Below are 25,880 nucleotides of genomic sequence, written 5' to 3' on the forward strand. Positions count from 1 at the left end.
ATGAACATCATTAATACCTAAAATTTAGTAGGTAAACCTACTGGAAGTGACAAGAAATGATCTAGCTTCAAAGGATCTTGGATGGCTTGAAAGTTCTTGAAGTAGAATCATGACACAAAAACAAGTTCAAGTAAGATTTTCTACTCGAATTAAGATAGTTATAGTTATAGAAATTGAATCAAAGTTTGAATATGAATATTACCTTGAATTAGAATGATAACCTACTATAAGTAACAAAGGTTTCTTGATCTTAGTTGATTACTTGGAATGGATTTGAAAGCTTGGAAGTATACTTGCAAACTTGAAAGTATTCTTGATTTTATGAAACTAGAACTTATAGAATTTATGAAGAACACTTAGAACTTGAAGATAGAACTTGAGAGAGTTCAATTAGATGAAGAAAATTGAAGAATGAATGTGTTTGTATATGTTTTAGGTCGTGATATATGGATTAGATATAAAGGATATGTAAATTTGTTTTCTTGTAAACAAGTCATGAATGATTAATAATATTTTTGTAATCTTGCTAAATAATTCATACTAGATTACAAAGAATGGTTCCCACATGTTTGATGACTCATTAAGGGCTACTAAGAGCTGATCATTGAAGTGTATATACTAATGGTATGTACATCTAGGAGCTGTGTATTGTACGAGTACGAATACGGGTGCATACGAGTAGAATTGTTGATGAAAATGAATGAGAATGCAATTGTAAGAATTTTTGTTAAGTAGAAGTGTTTTGATATATGTCTTGAAGTCTTCCAAAAGTATAATAATACATCTTAATATACTACATGTATTTACATTTTAACTGAGTCGTTAAGTCATCGTTAGTCATTACATGTAAGTGTTGTTTTGAAACCTTTAAGTTAGTAGTCTCATCTTACTTGTGTAGTTCATTGTTAATACACTTAATGATATAATTAATTATAATTTTATCATGTTAAACATAATGTGTTCATATCTTAATACAATTCATATGTATTTATTTTAATTAAAACGTTGTTATAACGATAATCGTAATATATATCGTTTTGAGTTTCTTTAATTCGGTAGTTTCATTTTATGCATATAAACCTTTGTTAATATACTTTGTAAGATACTTACTTATCATAATATCATGTTATATATATATATATATATATATATATATATATATATATATATATATATATATATATATATATATATATATATATATATATATATATATATATATATATATATATATATATATATAATATCATGTCATATACAAGTTATAACGTTCGTGAATCATCGGTCAAACGTTAACACAAAAACCATTTCAATTAATCAAGTCTTAAAAAGTTTGATTGCTTAACATATTGGAAACATTTAATCATGCAAATATAGTTTTCATTTAATATATAATCATGGAAAAGTTCGGGTCACTACATCTCCGGTTTTATTCGTGAAGAAGAAGGATGGTAGTATGCGGATGTGCATTGATTATCGTGAGTTGAACAAGGTAACAATCAAGAATCGTTATCCATTGCCTCGGATTGACGATTTATTTGATCAACTCCAAGGCGTGACTTTCTTTTCTAAAATTGACTTACGGTCCGGCTATCACCAAATGCGGGTCCGTGAGGAAGATATTGAGAAAACGGCCTTTCTAACGCGTTATAGACATTTTGAGTTTGTAGTTATGCCTTTTGGTCTTACGAATGCACCAACGGCATTCATGGATCTTATGAACCGAGTGTGCTAACCTATGTTGGACAAGTCGGTGATTGTGTTCATTGACGACATACTTGTCTATTCAAAGAGTATGAAGGAACATGAACATCATTTGCGTGGTGTGTTGAAGACGTTGCAGAAGGAGAAATTGTATGCAAAATTCTCCAAATATGAATTTTGGCTAAGGGAAGTTCAATTCCTTGGCCATATTGTGAACAAAGTTGGTATTCAAGTAGATCTGGGGAAGATTGAGACGGTAAAAAGTTAGGGATGACCGAATACGCCTACGAAAATCCGAAGTTTCCTCGGATTGGCCAGTTATTATCGTCGGTTTATCCAAGACTTTTCTACAATCGATTCTCCTTTGATGAAGTTGACGAGGAAGAACGCGAGATTTAATTGGGAGAATGAGCAAGAAATTGCTTTTCAATTATTAAAAGAGAACTTATGTCAAGCTCCGGTGTTAGTGTTGCCGGAAGGGGTAGAAGACATGACGGTTTATTGTGATGCGTCTTTAAATGGGCTCGGGTGTGTTCTAATGCAAAGAGGTAATGTCATCGCTTATGCCTCTCGACAATTAAAGGAACATGAAACGAGATATCCGACTCATGATCTTGAGTTGGCGGCAGTTGTTCATGCGTTGAAAATTTGGCGCCATTACTTGTATGGTGTCAAGTGCAAGATTTATTCAGATCAGAAGAGCTTAAAACATCTTTTTGATCAATGAGAGTTGAATTATCGTCAACGTAGATGGATGGATGTGGTGAAAGACTATGATCGTGAAATACTTTATCATCCGGGTAAGGCGAATATGGTCGCAGATGCGTTAAGTCGGAAGAGTCAACATCCGGCAATACGAGTAGGGTCGTTACGCATGATTATTACTAAAGCTTTTCTTGTAAAGCTCGGTGAGATTCAAATTGAAGCTTTTGTTAACAATAAGCCTGAGGAACGAATCGTGGGGCAAACGGAGTCTATTACTTTACGTCCGCATGGTTTGTTGTCCTTTTAAGGACGAGTGTGGGTGCCTAGAATGGGAGATTTCCAACGAGTGCTACTTGATGAAGCACATAAATCAAAGTATTCCATTCATCCGGGTGCGACGAAAATGTATCTTGATTTAAAGAAGGAGTATTGGTGGCCGGGCATGAAACGTGATGTCGTAAAGTATGTTGAACAATGCGTCACGTGTTTGCAAGTTAAAGCCGAACATTAAAAGATGTATGGTATGTTACAACCTTTAGAAATTCCAAAATGGAAATGGGAGCACATTACCATGGATTTCATCACAAAGTTACCAAAGACGGCGAGAACCTAATTTGACTCGATTTGGGTAATAGTTGATCGATTGACGAAAAGTGCTTTGTTTCTTCCCATTCGGGAAGCGATATCGTTGGAGACCTTGGCTAAGTTGTTTATCAAGGAGGTGATATCGAGGCACGGGGTTCCTATATCTAATCGAGATACTCGTTTCACATCTCGGTTTTGGGAAAAGTTTCATGAAGATATGGGTACACAATTGAAATTGAGCACGGCGTACCATCCTCAAACGGACGGTAAAACCGAACGTACGAATCAAACATTGGAGGATATGTTACGGGCGTGTATTATTGATTTCGGGGGTAGTTGGGATGAGCACTTACCATTCATGGAATTCTCGTACAATAATAGTTATCATACTAGTATCGGGATTCCACCTTACGAGATGCTTTATGGGCGTAGGTGTCGAACCCCAATTTGTTGGGGTGAAGTGGGTCAAAGAGAAATCGGGAGTACCAATTTGGTTTTAGCGACGAATAGCAAGATTGATATGATTCGGGCTCATTTGAAAAAGGCTCAAGATAGACAAAAGGCGTATGTTGATAAACGAAGGCGACCGATCCAGTTTCAAGAAGGTGACATGGTGATGCTTAAAGTTTCACCATGGAAAGGTGTTATTCAGTTTCGAAAACGGGGAAAGTTAGCTCCTCGGTTTATTGGGCCATTTAAAATTTTAGCTCGTGTTGGTGAAGTTGCGTATCATTTGGAATTACCCGAAGAGCTTGCGGGGATCCATAATACATTTCTTTATGGGTGCCATTAGACGAGATTGAGCTAAACAATAAGTTGGATTATGTTGAGGAGCCGATTGCTATACTCGATGAGAAGGTCAAAAGTTGAGAAATAAAGAGGTAAGAACTTTTAAAGTTCAATGGCGTGGTAGCATAGGTTCCGAGTTTACTTGGGAGCCCGAAGAGTTTGTGTTGGTTTATCTTCCCTCTTGTCATGCGGCTTGGATAGCGAGAACGCGCTCCAATTAAAGTGGGGGAGAGTTGTAAGACCCGAATAATTATTGTACAGTGGTGTAAATAGGGTACTTGAAGTGTGGGAAATATTGTGCAGTTAAACAGAGGCCAGAGCCTGTCCAGAACAGGGAGCGCTTAACGCACACTTAAGGGTGCGTGTGGCGCACTACTACTGTAGTCGAATTCTATTTCTTTTAATTGATATTTTGGAAGGGCTTTTTGGTAAATTAACTTAGGGTTGAGTTAAGGGCCACAAGATCAGTGGATGGAGTGTCATAACTCCACTTTCAACCACCTTCATCTTTCTACTTCAAGTTTAGATAGAGAAACCCCTTTTGAGAGAGTGAAAGCTTAAATCAAGGAGGAAGAAGTTGATTACAGGCCAAACCGCATGTGTTAAAGTTGTTCATCTAATCACTAGCTACGTTGTGATTGTGGTGGTAAGCTCTAACATTGATTTCCTTATTTTAAATTGTTTAAGGGTTAGGGTTTGGGTTAGTGATGAACATAAAACCTATATTTGGTGATTTTGGATGTTCTTGGGTAAGATTGGGTCATGAGGACCCAAGGATGACTAACCTAGGGTTTTGGAAATGTTAAATGGACCTATGAGTCATAATTGGTTAGTTAATTACTAGCACACCTAGTTATTAAGCAAATGGGTGTTAATGGGGTTAGTGGATGACCCGAAATAGGTGTGTGACTTTAAAATGGTTAAATGGGTAATAATTGACCTAGTTGGGAAGGATGGGTATGAAATACCCCAATTGTGTATTAGTTAGTGTTGTTGGACCTTAGTCACTAGCTTTTAGTGATATGTGATGGTCTTGACCTTAAATGGACGATTTTGGTGAAAAGGGGGCATTTAATGCATTTAAGTCATTAAATGCACATGAGTAAGTTGTTGACATTTAGTCCAACTAGTTTGTGTGTTGATCGAGTACTTATTGTATTAGGTACTTTGCCTTGAAGCTCGCAGAAGTATAGAACCGTCACCGAATTTTTAAGGTGAGTGGAATAATTATGCGTGTACGTATATAATGTATTTATTTGTGTAGCGTGGAATGTGGAATTGTCGCGGTGTTCAAGACATCACATTCTATGTAACGAGTGGAATTGTCACGGTGTTCAAGACACCACTCATTGATTTGATTGACATGTGGAATAGTCGCGGTGTTTAAGACAACACATTGTCATGGGAGTGGAATTGTCGCGGTGTTCAAGACACCACTCATTTGGTTTGATTGACATGTGGAAGTGTCGCGGTGTTCAAGACACCACATTGTCATGGGGGTGAAATTGTCGCGGTGTTCAAGACATCACCCGAGGGATTAGTGATTACGCGTCGTATGTACACTAATGGATGTTATGAACTCCGATGGTCTCTAGCGAGTACCGTTTCCTTGTACGATTGGTTAACCATGGTTGTGTGAATTTTGTGTTAGCATATTTAATTGTGAACTATATGCTTTGGTGTCGCTAGCTTATTATGAATTGCGGATATTGGTTTATGCATAATGTTTGCATAGTTGTCGATTTGCTAGCTTGTATGCGGTATTGTGTAAGTGATTGCAAGTAAGTAGGTAATATATGTATATGTATAATTATTGCATTCACTAAGCTTTAGCTTACCCTCTCGTTGTTTACCGTTTTATAGGCTCTCGCGTGGACAAGGGTAAGGACGTTCGTTCAGATTAGTGTTCCCGCTTTGTTTTGATAGGGGACGCTTTTGGCAAATAGCTTTTGGTGTTTGACCGAGATTTGGGTAGTTTAACCCCCAAACACCATGCTCATAGTGTCTTTTGGAATTTAAACTAGTGTGGTCGAAACTCATATTTTGTACGAAACTCGTATTACGGCATATGTAGGCTCGGTTTCATAAAACTTATTTTATTATTGAATTGTGTGAGTTTTAACTATTATAACATGTTGTGAAAAGCGTTTTGTCTAAATATGTCGGGAAGTGGGAGATCTTTAATTGAAATTTGACAAAACAGGACAGAAGCTGATAAGGCTCGTGCGCGCCGCGCACCTTAGGGTGCTGCGCGCCGCGCACCTGTGCTGATAAAAAAAATGATTCGCGTATTCGGTTGGATATTGGGTTGGGTTGTTACATACTCGAGTTACAGGAATTCAGGAAATGGTCGGCGTGACGGTTACGATTTACCCAGGGGTGGGCACCAGTCAGGTGGTTTCGGGAGAAGCCAACACGAATATAGCCTCTACCGCCACCACATCAACAATCACCACAATGATAGGAAGCACCAGTGAAACCACCAAGGGAACAACAACAACCAGAAACATCATCGAAATAGGGACAATGACACCAGGGAAAATAAGCAAGCTTTGATCAAGAGCTTCACAAAGAGTCTGAAAGAGATCTACGTGACTGAGCCAATACCTAAAACGTTTGAGAAGCCCGCGAGCATGTCTGAGTACACGCGACGTGATAAGTCCAAGTTCTGCGACTTTCACGATGACTTCGGGCATGAAACCAATCGCTGTAAAGCATTGGTTGACAAGGTGGTTGCGTGCCTCAAACGCGGAGAGTTGAAACATTTGAAACCGGGCAAGGATGAATCAGGAGGGTATAAGAAGGAGAGCGAAGGAGTTGAGAAAGATAAGGTCATTTACGTCTTCTCATGGGAGAAGAAGAAGGGGGTTGAGAAAGAACCACTGCTGCTGTATGAGACCCTGAAGGCGCACCTCCCGCACGAACAAATTTTCGAAAGAAAATGTGCCCCTCTAGTGGTAGAAGGTTATATGCCCGAATGCACTCAGCATATTGAAAAAATTCTCATCGATACTGGCAGCTATGTTAATGTCCTGTTCTTTCATTATTTTGAGAACCTAAACTACACCGTGAAGCGCAATTTGAGGAAGGTAAGACATCAGTTCAAGGGGATAAGTGGGGACCCCGCATGGTTGAAGGGGATACTTGGGGCAGCGTTAACCTTGAGAGACGATGAACACAAGAATAGGGCGCACACGACGGTGGTCGACTTCAGAGTGATACGTGCCGAATTGGAGCACGATGCTATCCTTGGGTAACCGGCGCTAACACATTTCGCCATCAGCACCTGTCTCTACCGAGGGATCATAATGCTACCTACCCCTCAAGGAGAAGCAACACTCAAGTCCAAAGTCACCGTAGAGGACTTTCGAGTTCGACAGGTACACGCCAACATGCATAATAAATCGTTTTGAAAATTAAAGTCACAGGTCGCTCGTACCTTCTTTACAGCAAAGTCGGCGCTTTCATACTTCGCTGGATGAAATACAATAAACGCGCAACCAGTCTGCGTGCTTACCACATTAAAATGAGCACAATCTTACATAATCCGAAACATAAGACGCATATTAGAGTGCGCCTGCACACCTACTCACGCTTTCGTTGATTTGTAACACTATTTGACTGGTATCCACAGATCCGAAGTATTTAAGCTGAGGCAAAGGCGTCGAGAGATGGGGCTGGCTCTTCTGGAGCTAGAAATGACGAGGGAGATGGAATTGCTGGCGTGGACTACGAGTTCGAAGAATACAAGGATGAGAAGTTGAGAGAGGACAGAGCATGTGGCTATAGTTATTATTGGCATTGAAGAATTTGGAAATTTGTCAGCGCGTCTTGTTTACCGCATTTTTGGAAATTTGTAATGACAATCCTTAAGCGCGTTACGCGCACTATCTATGCATGTTTAATTAATTGTATCTAAGTTATCGTCTGCCATAATCTTTGTACCATTATATGTAAAGTAGCTCTGTAACTTGAAAATGGTGCGCACAATCTCTTAGGCGGCGCACTCCTGCCTTTGAAGGGTTGCTTTCTCCGGCACCCATGCGGCAGAAGCTTGTTTGGCGACAAGCTAGTCTATTATAATCGGACGGTTAAGCGTCATTGGGTTGACCTAACCAACCTGCGCAGAACTCGAGATCTGCAAGTCATGACTATAAACGACAGCGTTGGTCGTGCCTGAACTCAATCCTAAGTGTTGGCGCACTTAGAAGACTCCCACTGCGCACACATGGATGCTTAACTTAAGCATATATTGTGTGCACAACAATATATGTGATAAGTTAAATGTTGACATGCCTCGAGTATAATTACGATGAAAATCAATGAAAACTTAGCCAAACATATTAACAAACAATCTTACAGGCATGATCATACAAGAATCGCGAACATAACCCATATACTTGGCCACACTGATATTTAACAATTATAACTTAGAAACATACAAGTGGCAAAAGACAGATTCAAGTCTAGCGCGCATACACAACCTATGGCTGACAATGCAATATGCTTAAAGTATAAATTGCTAACGCGCACTTGTAAACTGTGAAGTGCACTATAACATGTAAACCACGCACAATATAGACAAGTAAACAAGACCAGTTTTCATTATTATTAAGAAAGTGATTACATTGTTAAAGAAAATTACAAAATTACAACGGGTCGTTTAGCCACAGCCTTGCTCGGATAAAGCCACAAGTGAAGGGACCCTAATGTTTATCAGCGTCGGCTCCACAGCCTTGCTCTTCTACGCTACAAGAGGATCCAATTCCTTAGCAATGAGAGCTTCCAGGGCCTCGGAAGATTGGACGTGAGGCTGAATCTTTCTCCAGAAAACAAGCCTCTCCTCCGCCTTGAAAGTAAGAATGGCGTCAACAAGAAGATCGCTCACGTATTTCGGGCCGCATGCATGACCAACAAGCGTAGGGAGACCCTTCTTCAAAGTCTCAAACTGACACTTTGTCGTGTCGCGATCAATCTGACAAGAAGTTAAGTGATCAGTCAAGTTGTCGCGCTCTCTTTCCCAAGCGATATTTTCAGACTCGAGAGACTTGACCTTTTTAGCCAACTCCTCAACCTGAGAAGCCAAGGATGCTTTCTCCCCACCTAGAGCCGACGAGGTGTTGACCGCCTTGTTACGAGCCTTTTTTGAATGCTCGAGATCAGAAGTCAGATGCACGATGCGGTCATGCATCTGCTCAGCAGTCAGCGCACCCGGCGTGGAAGAGCCGGCGCCGTCCAGGCGTGCCTTCGCCTCCTTAAGGCAACTTTTAGCACGCATCAAGTTCAGCATAGCCAGCTGAACGTCAAAGCGCCATGCTGCCACGAGCAAGAGATGCCCAAAGTAGTTGGGAAGCTTGATGTCTTCCAAGTAGTCAAACTGACAGGCCGCCATAGCCTCCGGAATACACAACTGATCATTCATGCCATAAAACTGCAGGAGAGCTTCTACAAATAAGAAGGCAAATGGTTAGTAACAAGAAAGGCATCGCAATGTCCCAGCACTTGAAAAAAGGAAAAAATTACCTTTTCCCTTTTTAGCGCGCTTGCGCTTACTCCCACCTTTAGTTGGGGGCTCACTTGCCTTGCCCCCTTCAACGTCTGTCTGATGAGAGTCTTCATCCGCATGACTCTCGCGCTGACTACGCTACCAGACCTACTAGCACCAATATCGATATCACCCTGAACCTGGGTATCAATGTCCATGTCCTGATCACCCTGATTCTCCACGCCGGGCATCTCAGTATGAATGCCCTCGATGTCGCGCGAAGCAAGAAGTCTGTCTAGATGCATCTCTGTAAATAAAACATGCTAAGTTAGACACAAGTGATGAAGAGAAAGCAAGTACAAAAAATAACGCCCATCTGCCGCCTACCATTATCATCGGCGTCTAAGATAACTGGCAGGGCAGGCGGATAGGGACACATATTAGCAACCCGTAAAATATCAGAGCTATATTGACGGATAGGGAGTTCGCGGTTGTAAAAATGAACAAGTCTCTGCTGCTCCTCTGGGGAAAGGAGAGGCCTAATGTTTAACTGCGCATTGGTAGCGTCAGTATGCCACGCACAGATATTTCTATACGCGAGCGGGATAAATGAATCATCGATGAAGAAGAATGAGTTCTTCCACTTCTTGCTTACCCCAGCTTTTAGGCGCTGTACAAACTTAATGCTGTCGTTGAAAGAGTACCAGCTCTATTGATTCTTACGATATGAAAAGACATTCTTAAACAAGTTCAGCGATGGAGGAAATTGGTAGTGCTGACAAATCATCTCGAAGAGAATAACGCGACATGCACTATAACTATGCAGCTGTCCGATGCCAACATTGAAGTGACTAAGAACCTCCATAAAGAAAGAAGTGGGAGGGTAGCGCACATTCCCATCCACCATAACCTTCCCATATAAGGTAACCTTACCATCGATAACATCGCTAGCGCGCTGATTAGCCAGGGGCGCTACAGGATTCAAATCAGCCAAAGGTAGGTACCACTCCACCAACTGCGCGACTTTGCGCCGCGTCATAACAGACTTAATAACCTCACAAATTGGAGGCTCAGAATTAGAGGAAGAAGATGCCATCTATTAATAAATAAATCAAAGAATCGTAAGAGGAAAGACTAAATAGGCGCTAACCTGAAAAAGCTAAAAGACGAGGTCGAAGTAGTAAGCTGATAAGATTTGCACGAGGATGAAGAGCACAGACGAAGTAAAAAATTGAGAAAGATGATTATGAGGTATTTATAGGAGAGTGAAAACATGGAAGAGGCCCTATGGGAAGTTGAAAATGGGCGGTTAAAACATGTAGGGCAGAGATTGAGCCACGTGTCAAAAGATGGAAAGGGAAGAGTATGAGGCAATCAAAGGCGGCGTAATCGGCGGCATGGCAACTGTAGCATCTGACAAAACATCGCTTCGGCTTTTCTGCATTTAATGAAACATGATAAAGTATTTTTAAATATAAAAATAGATGAAGGTGAAGGCGCACAGTAAAGAATAGCTAAGTGGCAGCTACGAGTCGAGTTCAACGCCATGCGCTGTACTCGCGCACACCATCGAATTATAATACGAGTTTAATTCAACGTCATGCATCGTACTTACGCATACCATTGAGTGACGGTTGCGAGTTGAGTTCAACGCCACACGCCGTACTTGCGCATACCGTTGAGTGGCAGTTACGAGCTGAGTTCAACGCCATGCGCTGTACTTGCGCATACCATTGAACTGGGGGGGGGGACTTAATGATACGCATACTCGACTAGATCTTGTAGCGCATCAAACAGCATCGCCACAATGACTTACGAGGGCGCGCGTTAAGGAATAAGAGCGCTACGCTCATAGCGGGCGCCAGTTCCATCTGTGCGCGAGATCAGCGCCCATATGCCGGGCAATACTGTAACTGGCAGAGGACCCCTGGCAGACAAGGTCAGAGCCGACAAGAACACTTTTTTACTTTTGTCGGATCATCTGTCCTGAAAACATACTATTTGCAGGCCACGATCCTTTTATCCTTATTACGTGGCGATAGAAGACAAGAAAGGTTATCCTATAAATACAAGACTTCATCCACAGAACAAGGGATCCTGGAATTCACTTTCACACACATATATTTTGAGAACAGCAGCGCATAGCACAATTATACCCGTGCTACCAGACTCATAGCCTTACACTAGACATTCTTGATACACAAGTAACGTTCCATGAACATAAACCCTAAAACCTAGAGCGAGCCATCGATGTCCGGCCAACCCACCGATGGTGGGTCTACGTTTAACCACCCCTGTTGAGATCCTCATCTCGCAAGGGGTTATTCACGGTACTCCGGACCGGAGAGTTATACTCAATTGACCCTTAAATCCCCCCTTATCGATGTCAAGCATGGACCGAACCCGACCCGATCATTCTATGCTTGATCATCTGGAATTACATTCCATATCACCTACAAGAACACTCTCAATTATATCCCCTCACAGCTAACCCGCGCAACCGGAAACGCTCCCTCAAACACTCAGCGATTTCAGGTAGCGCATACGACGTAAATCCTAACATCACACTTGTGCCATCAACTCCGGTTAAGCCGAATGATGGTGGTTTACATTTAAGCACCCTTTCTGAGATCATCATCTTGTATGAGGGTTATTCACGGTACTCCAGATCGGAGAATTAAACTCAAAAAACCTTTAAACCCCCCAAACTTGTTGATCTCGCATGAACCAAACCCCTTGGATCATTTTATGCTTGATCAAATGGCGCCATCTGTAGGACTCTAAGTTAAAAGGTTTTGTTAAAATCTTTTTTCCTTAAAGTTCTTTACATTCAAACGTTTCTTTTTTGTGTGTGTTTCTATCCTAGGTAACTTTAAGCTTATCGCAAAGAAATGACGAGTAAATCGGAGGCTTCAAAGGCAGTTCCAGTGTGCCCGCAAGTACTACGTATATCCAAACCTGTGGGTACACAGGCGAGCAGTGGCACAAGTGCGCTACCAATAAGAACCGTTCTTCCTCCCTCACTAGAGACACCTACTCAGGGCTTCAAAATCGCAGAAACTACGCGACCGATACCATAGGCGGTGAACACCGCATACGTGGGAACCATTCCCATCTACGTTGGCGTGTCTGGGTCCTCTGCACACGGTACTAAAGCTGAGTTTTCAAGTATCAAATCGTGCACACCCACTACGCCAGCCAGCGCAATAGAAGCTTTGCAAAAATTGGGCTTTGACACACAAGAGTTGAACATTCAGAGCACTCAGCTAACACTTCTCAGCGGAGTGTCTAACTCTGCGCCAAACACTTCAATACTTGAAGAGCACGCCCAAAACCAAGCTAATTTGATCTACTCACTAATGAAATCTGCACCAGATGATATGGTCGAAGACTTTGAACAACCAGGAAAGACAGAACTCATGATCAGAAACTCATTTGCAGGCATATAGGGAGTCAGTGTTAAGCCTAACATTGAGACTGTGCTCACTTCTGAAAAGTTTGCATCTAACATACTTTATTACATTCTCCCTACCTTGCCCACGACCCCGCTCACGTTAGGATACTATGATGGACTTTCAGATCCTGATGATTTCTTGCAGAAATATGAGGGTATTGCTCGCAGTCAAAGGTGGGCTGATGAAACAAAATGCGCAGAATTTCCTCCCCTTCTCGAGGGAATAGCGCGACAATTGTTTAACAACCTTCCCTTGCCGCTTGTCACCTCTTACCATGATTTTAGAGAACACTTCTTGCCCCATCTTCATAACATGAGAATGCCTAAGAGGACTTATGTCGAATTTCATGACATCAAACAAAGACACTGAGAATCTGTGGGATAGTTTCTGGATAGGTACAGTCGGGAAGTCGCGCGTATTCCCAATTTGGTGGAATCATAGAAAGTTTCCGGATTCGTTCATTGAATCTATAGAGAGCGCCACTCACAATTATGACAAAAGTTGAGAAATACAGACCGGGAACACAATCAAACGCTCATCAAAAACTCGGCAAAAAGTTTCAAAGAAGTTCTTGCATCAGAGTCAATATCTAAGACTTTTGGCAGGCCCGCGTGCATGTCTGAATGCACAAAGCACGACAAGGCTAAGTTCTACGATTTCCTTGTTGTCACAAAGGAGCGTATCATCGCGAAGGCAAGACCTGCACACCCTCGAGAATACATGCAGGTCCCATTTTCAACCAGTAAAGTTCAAGAAGCTAAGAGCGACCTTATCATGATTGGTGGATGTTTGCTGGAGTTAAGACTCAAGATCGGGCACCTTTGCGTAGACACTGGAAGCAGCACCGACATCATGTTTGAATGATATTTCTAAAAGGTTGAAGCAGCGCTCTCCATCCCACATGGCTTGTTCAAATTTCCCACGAAAGATGGAGTTGCAATGATGATGTCAAAATTGCCAGAAAACAGCAATGATCGGGCATTTTACCAAACTATAGACTCCGCAATTATAAGATGGTTACTTGATCTGGATAGATGCTTAAACACGCAAACAGTCCAGCGCACTTACCGTATTAAAAATGATCACAGTCTTGTACAATCCGAAACATAATACGCACGTTTTAAATGCACATTAACGCATATCCACGCGCATTCGTTGATTTACAAAAAATATTCAGCTGGTCTAAACAGGTCCCAAGGAACAACGCAATGGGAGTTAGAGAAGAAGCAACCCGACCAAAGGAGCAAAGGATGAAGGGAACTGCGGCATCTAGCCATGAAGTTGAGCACAACTTATGCAAGGACGCGTTTAGAGTCTTTGTAATTTTAGTCCTTTTCTTCATATGTTGTTCCTAGAAGAAAACCATCGTACTATCTATGTAACTGCCCTAGTAGGAAAAACTATCGTAATCAATTTCGGCAATGCGCCTATGTTAATTTTATTTTCCAAGATATTGTCTGCGAAAATCTTTGTGCCATATATAATGCAAAGTAGTTCTTTAACTTGGATTGGTGTTTACGGTCGCTAATACCCTACGCATTCCTACCTTTGAAGGGGTGTTTACTCCAACCCCAGCGCGGCAGAAGCTTGTTTGGCGACAAGCTAGATTTTATTACCGAAAGGTGATGGACATTGATTTATCCTAGCCACACCCGAGCAGAGTGTGATGACCCGTCAAGTACCCTTAACGGCTCCGTCACTTGGTCCCACAGCTTGATCGAAACTCTAAATGAATTATTAAACACCAGTGTATTCTTTATTTAAAATAATTACCTATAAAGGAAATTTACCAAAATATGTAGTTTAAAAAAACCCAACATATTGAAATATCCAAAGTTGCCCAAAACATTGACAACCAAACACCCACAATTTAACAAACCAAAATAGAATGCAATGTTTAATGTTTAACAAAAATCTGCCAAAATGCATGCAGACTCTCTACCACAGCGGAAGCCATATAATCAAGTACCTGAGAAAACATGCGAGTAACGGTCAACAAAAATGTTGAGTGAATTATAGGTTTTAAAATAACGAATAAACTTTAGACCACAAGATTTCAAATGTTAAAAAACATAAAACATTATTCCATTAATCCATGAGTCACATGGTAACCACTTAACCATTTCCATACCCTTACCAAACACAATATACACTGACAATGTGTATCTTCAAAAATAACGAAGTACTAAAACATTTCGATTATAAATTGCTAGCGCGAGAATCAAAAATCAACTCTGGTAGCTTTCATATTGTAATAAATTGATCCTTCTGTCTCCAAATATGTACGAATCACAATCTGATCAGGAGTACAATTCAAAATCAGTTATATATCGATTTCCCTTTTATTTTTTTTATATATATTGTGTACTGGAGAATAATTTCTTGTCGACAAATCATTTAAGGGTCGATTTCAATTACCAAATACAAACAATTGTGATAAATTATAACTGCTACATCGAGTATTTTATCAAGCTATATAAGTCTTCTTCTGCAGATCATGATTAAAAACCGAAAAGATATAAAATAAAAAAATAAAATAAACGTTTCTGCTCTGTTTATAAACCAAATTTTAAATTCTTCGAATTCTTAACGAAATTGAAAATCTATTAAAGCTATTATGTTAGAAATCTTTGGTTTAAACTATCTGAAAAGTTTCAGACTTCAATTCATTGAATTGAAATCGAATTTTAGAAGTCAAAGTTATTTTTCAAAAAGTCAACCGATTCGTTTATTGAGAAATTCGTATTCGTTTGAATGTTTTAAGTCAAATTGATGAGTGAAGAAGATTATATAAATGATTTGAAACATAATTCATGTTATCACTTTTATCCAAAACAAACTCAAATTCAAAATCACGATTTGAGTTTTTATATTTATTTTTTTTACAGCGAGTGCTCTTTAAATTTTTTTTCTTCTTTTTGTGTCTGGTAATCTAAATCATCATTTCGTTGTTCCTGTCCCAACCCAAGCCTTAAATTAGTCGTGATGTCCATTAAATGGGTTCTCTGGTTGTCTAGTTTGTTTGAAGAAGAAGATGAATACGGGAAACAGAAACATGGGTTTAAACTAATAATATGTATCCAATATAAAATAGAAATACTGAAATGGCGTATTGGTTAAGTGGTATTTCGGTTGAGCAAGAGGTCGCGGGTTCGATCCCGGTTCATGGCATTTTTTTTTGAAAAGTTTTTTAAAGGTAGATTTCTAATTATGATTATTATTATGATTATTATTATTATTATGATGATTATTATTATTATTATTATTATTATTATTATTATGATTATTATTATTATTATTATTATTATTATTATTATTATTATTATTATTATTACTACTACTACTATTATTAATATTATTATTATTATTATTAATTATTAGTATTATCATTATGGTATTATTGTTATTATTATATGAACATGTTAATAACAGTGATATTTTGAGTTTAACCATAAAAGTTGATATAGTAAAAATTATGAAAAATGGTTATAATAATATGAATATTTGTATAATTGTGAATATGATTATGAATTTAAGATATAGGAACTGAAATTATAAGTCTATGAAATTTAACACCAAGTCTATGATAAATCTAATTATTATTAACCCTATTATTATTATTACCATTATATCATTAAAGTAAATTATCATTATTAATAATATTAAAAATTTTATTACTATCACTTCTATTAAAAGTATCATTATAACAAAAATTATCAAAGTATCGTTAAAACTATCATTTGCACTAAGAGTAAAATTATTATTATTATTACTCTTATTACTATCATTATTAATATCATTATAAGTATTATTACAAATAGATATTTTTTAATAATAATTAATAATACATATCATTATATCTTTATTACTAAAATGATAATAATTAATCATATGTAAAATATATAAATTAATATATAAATATATATTTTTGTCATACAAATTTTGATATAAATGATAAATAATAGATATATAAAATATATAACTTAAATATAATAAATTTAACTATATAATATATAAAATAACAAGTGTATTATTAATAATATATATATATATATATATATATATATATATATATATATATATATATATATATATATATATATATAAAATTGTTCGATTACAATTATGTATAATAATAAGTACACAAATGATATAGGTTCGTGAATCCGAGGCCAACCCTGCATTGTTCAATGTTGTTATATGTATTTTTACTACAAAATACAGTATGGTGAGTTCATTTGATTCCCTTTTACTCTTTACATTTTTGGGACTGAGAATACATGCACTGTTTTTATAACTGTTTCCTAAATGCTTTTGAGATATATTTTTGAACTGAGAATACATGAACTGCTTCTATAAACGTTTGAAGAAATAGACACAAATATTCAAAACTACATTCTATGATAGAATTATTTGGATTCAGAGGTTCGATTTCTATAAAGATTATATTATCGACCATCGGTGAGATGATTTCGTCATTGCACTACGCGTTAGCTACCGATATGGTTCGATTTAGTAGTTAGTAACGGTGAGATGATTTTGTCATTGCACTACGCATTAGCTACTGATAATGCTAAAAATGAACATATATTTCATAGCATTATCCTTCAAGAAAGACAAGCTTTTGGTTGCAATTGTTCTATTTACAAGTGATATTCGTTTAAATAATAAAAGGTGAAGACAAAAGACAGATTCGACGATTTGAAGATGCAATGACCAAAATGCTAAAAAGTACAAAGTACAATCCAAGAGGTTCAATTTATTGATGAGAAACGTCTAAAAGTTACAAGAGTACGAGCCGCGAAACGCAAAGTACACGATATTAAATGTTACGAAAGGACGTTCGAAAATCCGGAACCGGGACATGAATCAACTATCAACGCGCGACGCAATGAAGCTAAAATGACAAGTCAACTATGCAAATGAATATAATATAATATATAAATAACTCTTAAAATTATATATATATTATATTATATATTAAAAACCGTCAGCAAACTAGCAAACAAGTGAATGTGAGCTGTCCCAGGGGGCCATGCGATCGCATGGCCTGGAAGAGCAATTGCCATGCGATCACATGGCAGCTAAATGATGGTCAGGTCCTATAAATAGCCAACGAATTCGACGAGTAATGTACACATAATTCAATCTCTCTCACTCTCAATATATATTTATATTTATATTTTAATTTTAATTTTAATTTTAAGTTAATAATAATAAGGTTATAGTGGCGAATGTTTTTAGTTTGTAAGTCAAAATTCTGTCCGTGTAACGCTACGCGATTAATACTCATTGTAAGTTATGTTCAACCTTTTTAAATTAATGTCTCGTAGCTAAGTTATTATTATGCTTATTTAAATTAAAGTAATCGTGATGTTGGGCTAAATATTAAAGATTGGGTAATTGGGCTTTGTACCATAATTGGGGTTTGGACAAAAGACCGACACTTGTGGAAATTAGACTATGGACTATTAATGGGCTTTATATTTGTTTAACTGAATGATAGTTCGTTAATTTAATATAGAGATTTATAATTTGACATATCTATAAATAACCATATACACTCAATCGGACACGATGAGCGGGATATTTATAAGTACTAATAATCGTTCATTTAACCGAACACGGGAATGGATTAATAGTCAATGGACTCATTAAAACAGGGGTGAATTATGTACAAGGAAACTTGGCGTAATTGTTAACAAAGTATTAAAACCTTAGGTTACACGTAGTCGATATGCTGGTGTAATTATTAAATAAAGTATTAAGACCTTGTTACAGTTTAAGTCCCCAATTAGTTGGAATATTTGACTTCGGGTATAAGAATAATTTGACGAGGACACTCGCACTTTATATTTATGACTGATGGACTGTTATGGACAAAAACTAGATGAACATATCGAATAATCCAGGACAAAGGACAATTAACCCATGGTAATAAATTAAAATCAACACGTCAAACATCATGATTACGGAAGTTTAAATAAGCATAATTCCTTTAATTTATATCTCATCGTACTTTTATTTATCGCACTTTTAATTATCGCATTTTTATTTATCGTCATTTACTTTACGCTTTAAATTAAGTCATTTTTATATTTAATATTTTACATTAGGTTTTAATTGTGACTTAAGACATAAAATCGACAAACCGGTCATTAAACTGTAAAACCCCCTTTTTATAGTAATAATACTACTTATATATATATATTTATATACAAATATAGTTTAAAATAAAATATAGCGTTAAACTTGGCTAGCTCTCTGTGGAATGAACCGGACTTACTAAAAACTACACTACTGTACGATTAGGTACACTGCCTATAAGTGTTGTAGCAAGGTTTAGGTATATCCACTCTATAAATAAATAAATAACTTGTGTAAAATTGTATTATATTTAATAGTATTTCGTAACAAAAATATAACTATTTCGTATACACCTAGCATAACATCAAGTATTTTTGTCGCCGCTGCCGGGGATCGTCTTAAACGCCGAAGCGAAACGCTATAAATTTTTTTTTATTAAGTTTTAATTTATTTTCATAAAAATACGTTTTAATAATAAAAAAAAAAATTTAAAACATAAAAAAAAGAGTAAAACGAAAATATATATTTTATAAAGTATAAAAGTTTTTTTTTATATCTTAAAAATATAAGTGTATTTTAATTACTTATTTTAAATTTTGTAAAATTATAAAGTAAAAAGTAAAAAAAAAAAATTTATACGCTGAACCTGCATTTTTCTGGCCTGCATCTGATCTGAACCTGCACTCCATGCGATCGCATGAGAGTGAAGGTATAAACCCATGCGACCGCATGGTTTGATCTGACACGCCTGATCTGACCTGGTATTGCAATTAAGTACGGAGTATTATTAATTATTATTATTATTAAACCCTAATTAGGGTTTAGTTATTTAATAATTAAGTTTTAGTTTATTTTATTTTGTATTTTTAAGTTCTAATTAGTTTTATTAATATATAAAATTAATACTTTTATAAAATAATAATATCAAATAATATTTTTATAAAAATAAGTAATTTTATCATTTTTTTATCTTTTTATAAATTGTATATTTTAATCATTTATTCGTATATTGTATATTTTTCATTCGTACTTAGTTTTAAACTTAGTTTTTGCCTTAGTTATTTAATATTTCTAGATTTTTAGGCTTTGCCGTAAAATCCCTTAAGTGCTTTTTCTTTAGACTAAGATTTAGGTGCTTTAGAATTTTACGACGTCGTTTTAAGATTTTAGTACTTTTTAAGTTATTGCCGTTTTGGATTTAGAATTCCTTTAAGCTTTAATACCTTTAGACGTAAGTTTTAATTCTTAGTTTTTAGGCTTTTAAGTTTCGACGCTTTACTTTCTTTTTATTATTTTTCGACCTTTTATTTATTGACGTTTTCCGACGCGGTCTTTTTCTTTCTTATTTTATTACATAGAATTTTCTTTATTTTCTTTAAAACTTCAACGAAAAATTATTTTAAGCGGTTAAATTGATAGACATCCAAAATTTTCTGGTTCGTAGTAATAGTTGAATTTGTTAGTGGCGAGTTGTGGGCTTCCGATTTAAAGGGTCCTGGCTACCTGCTACATCTATTGGCTATTCGAAACGTGGGCAAAATCAGAAAAGTCTATTAATTTGATAACTTATATAATTTTTATTTTTATAACTAATAGGATATTCTGTGAATGCACCGAGCAAAACGTTCACCACCTTTCATACGTTCACCACCTGTAACTCGATCAAGACATTTAGCCAACATTGTCACCGTTGATTTTTCTTTAGAACTGTCATCTAGTCGACCAAGTACTTCAATTCAAATTTCCGATAATCCATTTTTTGAACCCGACCTAACAATTGAGAATCCGGAGGATATTCAAGGACAATTCAGAAATCCTGAACCACTAATCATTCCTCCTGAACCATAAATTACTCATCCAGATATTGTCGAGGAAGAAACTATTAAATCAGAATCCTCTAGTGATTCAGATTCAACAAACTCAATCGTGGAAAATTTGGAACCTCTAAGTATGGAAGACCGAATGAGAGCTAAACGCACTGGCCAAGGTCACGCAATTACTCAACCAGACATTAATGCCCAAGATTATGAAATCAAAGGACAAATCCTACACATGGTAACTAATCAATGCCAATTTAGTGGTGCGCCGAAGGAAGATCCAAATGAACATCTTCGAACCTTTAATAGGATTTTTACTCTATTCAAGATCAGAGAAGTTGAGGATGAACATATATATCTCATGTTATTTCCCTGGACTTTAAAGGGAGAAGCCAAAGATTGGTTAGAATCGTTACGTGAAGGGGCGATTGATACATGGGATGTCTTAGTTGAAAAATTTCTTAAACAATTCTTTCCGGCATCTAAAGCCGTGAGACTTCAAGGAGAAATTGTTACGTTCACGCAAAAGCTAAATGAAACTCTATATGAGGCGCGGAAAAGATTTGGAAAGTTGTTGAGAGGATGTCCACAACATGGTTTAGACACTAATCAAATAGTATAAATATTCTATCAAGGATGCGATATTACAACAAGAAAAGACATCGACATAGCAGCTGGTGGTTCCATTATGAAGAAAACCGCAACTGAAGCTTACAAAATTATTGATAACACTGCTTCCCACTCACATGAGTGACACCAAGAAAAAGATATCGTTAGATCATCTAAAGTGGCTAGAGCCAATTCTAGCCATGACTTTGATTCCATGTCCGCAAAGATAGATGCTTTCGAGAGATGAATGAAAAAAATGAATAAGGATATTCACGCAATACGAATTAGTTGTGAACAGTGTGGAGGACCACATTTGACAAAATATTGTCTCAGTATTGAACAAACAATGAACAACGAGAGAATGTTTCGTACAAGAACCAAAGGCCTGGAAATAATTATCAGAATAATTATCAACCACCAAGACCAATCTACAATCAAAACCAGAATTATAACCGAAATGTTCCATACAACAATCAACAAGGTCCTAGTAATCATCAAGTATCCAATCATACTTACAATCAGCAAAGACCTATTTTTCTAATTAAACCACCACAAACCGATGATAAAAAGCCAAATTTAGAAGATATGATGTCAAAGCTAGTTGAATCTCAAATGCAATTTTTCACATCTCAGAACACAAACGAATGAACAAAATGCTCAAGCATTTAGAAATCAACAAGCTTCTATTCAAAATCTGGAACAAGAAGTAAGTAACCTAGCAAGGTTAATAGGTGAAAGAAAACCGAGAAGTCTACCTAACAACACAAATGCTAACCCCCGGAATGAAACAGCTAAAGCCATTACCACAAGAAGTGGTATTACACTAAAACCACCTGAAATACCAGTAATTTCTGATGACTCTATTCCTACTACACAAGAACCACAGTCTGAGCAAGAAAAGGAAAAAGAACCGGTAGTTGAAAAGATTAATGAAGATAACACAGTTAAGGCTAAACCTTATGTTAAACCATACCAACCACCACTTCCTTACCCGAGTAAAATGAGAAAAGAAAGACTTGAAGCCGAACAATCCAAATTCTTAGATATGTTTAAACAAATAAATGTAAATCTTCCTTTCATTGATGTGATTTCAGGAATGCCAAGATATGCTAAATTCTTGAAAGATCTAATCACAAATAGAAAGAAAATGGAAGAACTCTCGGCTGTTACTATGATTGCTAATTGTTTAGCAGTGCTGTTGAATAAGATACCGGAAAAATTATCAGATCCAGGAAGTTTCACAATTCTATATTTTCTGGGTAGTTTTAGTTCAATAGAAGCATTGGCAGACTTAGGTGCTAGTATCAATTTAATGCCGTATTCACTATACGCTAAACTAGAACTTGGAGAATTGAAACCAGCACGAATAAGCATACAACTAGCCGATCGATCAGTAAAATATCCTAGAGGGATAATGGAAAACATGCTAGTTAAAGTTGGTACTTTAGTATTTCTAGAAGATTTTGTTATTCTGGACATGGAAGAAGATTCTCGAGTTCCTCTTATATTAGGAAGACCATTCTTAAACACGGCTAAAGCAATAATAGACGTGTTTGGTAAGAAACGGACCCTAAGTATAGAGGACGAGAGTGTTACCTTTTCTGTGGATAGACACATGCAACAACCACAATCTACAGATGATACATGTTATCATATTCAAACTATAGATTCACATGCAGAATTGTTAGAAGAATTTCCAGAATTACAAGGAACAGGAGAATGTTCTTTAGGAGAAGGGACTGAACCAATTAATGAAGCTGAAATGTTAGCTACACTTATGGCTAATGAATACGAACCAATAACATAAGAACTTCAAATGCTAAAAGAGGAAGACAGATATCGATACAAATCATCGATAGAAGAACCACCGACGTTAGAGTTAAAGCCACTTCCAAACCATTTGGAATATGCTTATTTACATGGTGAATCTGAATTACCAGTAATAATATCGTCTTCTCTTACGGAAAATGAAAAATCTTAACTCATTTCTGTGCTAAAAGCTCATAAACCAGCTATTGCATGGAAGATTCATGACATTAAAGGCATAAGTCCTTCGTATTGCACACATAAAATCCTTATGGGAGAAGGTCATAAAACCTATCTGCAACGCCAACGAAGACTAAATCCTAATATGCAAGATGTTGTTAAGAAAGAAATTATTAAACTGTTAGATGCAGGTTTAATTTATCCAATCTCTGATAGTCCATCGGTAAGCCCAGTTCAATGCGTGCCTAAGAAGGGTGGAATGATTGTCATCACAAGTGAAAAAATGAGCTTATTCCTACTAGAACTGTAACAGGATGGCGAGTTTGTATTGATTATAGAAAATTAAATGACGCCACCAGAAAAGATCATTGTCCCTTACCTTTCATTGATCAAATGTTGGAAAGGTTAGCCGAAAATAGTTACTATTGTTTTCTTGATGGTTTTTCCAGATATTTTCAAATTCCAATAGCACCCGAGGACCAAGAGAAAACCACATTCACATGCCCTTATGGTACTTTTGCTTACAAACGCATGCCATTTGGACTTTGCAACGCCCCTGCAACCTTTCAAAGGTGCATGATGGCGATTTTTCACGACATGATAGAAGAATGCATGGAAGTTTTCATGGATAACTTTTCAGTCTTCGGTGATACTTTTGAAACATGTCTAGTTAATCTTGAACGAATGCTTATTAGATGCGAGCAATCAAATCTAGTTCTTAATTGGGAGAAATGCCATTTCATGGTTAAAGAGGGCATCGTTCTTGGTCATAAAATTTCAAAGGAAGGAATTGAAGTAGATAGAGCTAAAGTATATGTAATTGCTAAACTTCCACATCCCACCAATGTTAGAGGAGTTAGGAGTTTTCTAGGGCATGCCGGTTTTTATCGATGTTTCATAAAAGATTTTTCTAAAATTGCCACTCCTATGAATAAACTCCTAGAAAAGGATGCTCCATTCATCTTTTTAGATGAATGCATCAAATATTTTAATATTCTTAAAGAAAAACTCACTAATGCGCCGATCATGATAACTCCAAATTGGAATTTATCATTTGAACTCATGTGCGATGCAAGTGATTTTGCAATGGGAGCCGTTTTAGGACAAATGATTGAAAAACGATTTCAACCTATTTATTACGCTAGTAAGACGTTACAAGGAGCACAAACAAACTACACAACTACTGAAAAAGAACTCCTTACTATTGTCTTTGCTTTTGACAAATTTCGTTCATATCTCGTTGTAGCTAAAACGGTGGTCTATACTTACCATTCTGCTCTTAGATACCTATTTTCAAAACAAGATGGCAAACCACGATTAATCCGTTGGATCTTACTCTAACAAGAGTTAGATATTGAAATCCGAGACAAAAAGGGAGCATAGAATCTCGCCGCTGCTCATCTTTCTCGTCTTCAAAATCCTGAATTAGAAGTTCTAAATGAATCGGCCATACAATATAACTTTCCAGATGAATATCTACTGAAGATAGATTATAATAAAATTCCATGGTTTGCAGACTATGCAAACTACTTAGTATGTGGATTCCTTAAAAAAGGGTTGTCGTACCAAAAACGAAAGAAATTCTTTAGTGATATAAAACACTATTTTTGGGAAGATCCACATTTATTTAAAAGTTGTCCCGATGGAATAATACGACGATGTGTATTCAGAGATGAAGCTAGTCAAATCTTAAATCATTGTCACACAGGACCAACAGGAGGGCATTATGGGCCTCAACTAACAGCAAGAAAAGTTTACGATGCTGGATTCTATTGGCCTACAATTTTCAAAGACGCACACCTTCTTTGTAAATTCTGTGATGCTTGTCAAAGGGCTAGAAAAATAAGTCAACGTGATGAAATGCCACAAAATGTCATTTAAGTATGTGAAGTATTTGACATTTGGGGTATTGACTTTATGGGTCCATTTCCAAAATCTCATAATAATCTCTACATTCTCGTTGGCATTGATTATATATCTAAATGAGCAGAAGCACAAGCTCTCCCAACTAACGATGCGCAAGTTGTAGTCAACTTCTTAAAATGTCTTTTTGCTAGGTTCGGAACACCGAAAGCTTTAATAAGTGATCGGGGTACTCATTTTTGTAATAATCAACTTAAGAAAGTTCTCAAAAGATATGGAGTAACTCATAAAATCTCAACCGCTTATCATCCACAAACAAGTGGACAAGTTGAAAACACAAACCGAGTTTTAACGTATTCTAGAGAAAACCGTAGGATCAAATCTGAAGGAATGGTCCATGAAATTGGAGGATCCACTCTGGGCTTTTAGAACAGCTTACAAAACTCCAATTGGTACCACGCCTTTTAAACTTATTTACGGAAAAGCATGTCATCTTCCAGTAGAATTTGAGCACAAAGCATTTTGGGCTTTGAAGACATGTAATCTTGATTTGCATGAAGCCGGACGTCTACGGTTAAGTCAACTAAACGAATTAGAAGAGTTAAGACATGATGCATATGAAAATTCGTTAATCTATAAAGAAAGAACGAAGAAATGGCATGATAAAAGAATCAGAAGTTCAAAAGAATTTAAAGAAGGAGACAGAGTTCTTCTTTTCAATTCACGATTCAAGCTATTTCCTGGAAAATTGAAATCAAGATGGTCTGGACCATTCATAGTTAAAAGAGTTTTCCC

The sequence above is a fragment of the Rutidosis leptorrhynchoides genome, chromosome 3 (genome assembly GCF_046630445.1).
Source record: "Rutidosis leptorrhynchoides isolate AG116_Rl617_1_P2 chromosome 3, CSIRO_AGI_Rlap_v1, whole genome shotgun sequence".
In the NCBI taxonomy this organism is placed as follows: domain Eukaryota; kingdom Viridiplantae; phylum Streptophyta; class Magnoliopsida; order Asterales; family Asteraceae; genus Rutidosis; species Rutidosis leptorrhynchoides.